Raw genomic sequence first — 2087 nt, 5'->3', positions numbered from 1 at the left:
TAAGTGAGTCGTACTCATGAGCCTCATAACTTCACATTACGTTTGAAAGTGTATGGCAAAGGCCTTACACTTAAGTTCCAAGTAGAAAAAAATATTTAAGTCAATACAATCGTTTAAATATGTCCTCGAGTCCTTTCTGAATATGTTAAGAAATAAGTGCTTAAAATACCTTAAACAATATCGAACCACAGATAAAACATTTAAAGGCAAACAAAGAGGGTTCCTCGATTTTTTTAAAAAATGGGACGTTGGGCATGAAAGTAAAGGATTAAGATTTCGCTGTTTTTCACCCGTCCTCTTTGCAGCTACGAGACAAAGTGTCTGGCCTCCTCGGGTCGTAAACAGGAGAGGCAGGAGCCTGATTGACCGGCAGCGGGATGCGGTGCGCCCCGCGAGGTCCTCGGCGAGGTCCTCGGCGAGGTCCGCGGGGACGTGCTGCTCCAGTTGGCTGCACTGCCTCCTATCTCTTCTCCCGCTGCGCTGCGGTTTTCGCGGCGGGCGCTGGGAGGCTGGGGGTCACCGCTCCGGTCACCGCGAGGCGCCCCTCGTGTCACTGAGGCACGGCGCCGCAGCTGGTCCTGGTCCATCACGGGAGCGAGGAGAAAGCAGGGGGAGGGGGCGTCACTGTGCCCCCTGGCGCCCCGGCCCCCGGGGCTGGCGGCGTCCGCTGCGCCCCCCGGCCAGATGAGGTCCAGGTCTCACCAACCTCAGCGCTCCGTCTCGGCGCGGCTAGGTCCGAACGGGCCCTGCCTGCATGTGGGCCGCAGTAGCCTGCTGGACCACAGGGGCGAAAGAAAGATCTTCTGGGGGCCTTCCCACCTAGCACGTGCGTGCACTCGCACAGCGTAGTTGAGCCACTCAAAAGCAGCGGAAATCAGTTCCGGGAAATTAAGCAAAATAACGGGAACTGGTAAAACTTTCCCTTAAACACAACTTGACAACTTGAGGAGAAAACTTGGCAACAGCAGCAGGTTTAAACAAGATTTCGTACCAAAAAAGACTAAGTAATCTACATTGAAACTAATAAAAAAAAACTTTGAAAATAGGTCAAAAATCGTACTAACGCTGGCCATCGAAAAATAAAACTCTTTCATTGAATGGTTCGATTTTCTGGGTGCAAACCTCAAACGTACATACAGTGTCCATGCGGACTGTATTCTGGCCAGCCAAGCTGTCCGGCAGCCTCTTGCATATATTGCCTGCAGTCCAATCAGCCATGGCCTGGCCGCGACCTGCCTATAGCCTGTCCACAGCCTGTCTGCGGCTCGCTGGGGCGAGCGAGCGGCCTGCCCCGCCCCGTCGCCCTGTCCCCTGTCCGGCCGGGCGGAACAGTGTGAGAGTGACCATCGCGGGTGCCCGCCGCCCCGCGCCTGACGGACTCGTCCGGCTCGCCTTAGACAGCTTTTTAAAGCTCGCTCCGCGGAAAAAAGGGCAGGAGGCTGCTGGAGCTTGAGCAGGCCATTTAAAAGAGGGAAAGGTGGGCGACGCGGTGGTGCGCCCCGGCCTCCCGCCGCGCCCCCGCCGCGGCCCCACTGTCCCCCTCAGTAGTCACGCCACGGGTCAGGGGGTTACCAGTTACCTCAGTCACGCCGAGCCCCGCGCCGAGCAGCTGGAGGCCCCGGCGGCGGCAATGACGGCGCTGCCCGCCGAACCCATCCCATCCCGCGTCCCGCGACCAGCAGCACGCAGAAAATAAGTTTCTTCTCCCCGGAGCGGCGAGCGGGCCGGGCATCAGGCGACGGACGGACTTTCTTTGGGCCGGCGGCAAAACGACGCGCGGACCGAGCGGCCGGCACTCTTGAGCGCGCGCTAAAAACACACCGCGCGGCCATTCCGTTCCCTGCGAAGGTCCAGGCCGCCCCGTCCCGGCCCGGCCGGGCCGCCGGCGCTCGTTCCAAACACATTTTCATCCCGCACACGCAAAGGACTCCGCCGGCCTGGTCGCGTTCTGGACCCTCACGCCCCCATCAAGGCCGGCCGCCGCGCACGCGGCACCAGCGCCCGCTTAAGCAACCCGAGTAGTAGTGCCCTTTGTGCCGGAGGGAAAAGTATTGGGATGAATATTCACGAGGTTATAAAAGCGTTCC

Source organism: Frankliniella occidentalis, unplaced genomic scaffold, assembly GCF_000697945.3.
Source record: "Frankliniella occidentalis isolate FOCC.00 unplaced genomic scaffold, Focc_3.1 Scaffold370, whole genome shotgun sequence".
In the NCBI taxonomy this organism is placed as follows: domain Eukaryota; kingdom Metazoa; phylum Arthropoda; class Insecta; order Thysanoptera; family Thripidae; genus Frankliniella; species Frankliniella occidentalis.
Note: the sequence above shows the minus strand (reverse complement) of the source record.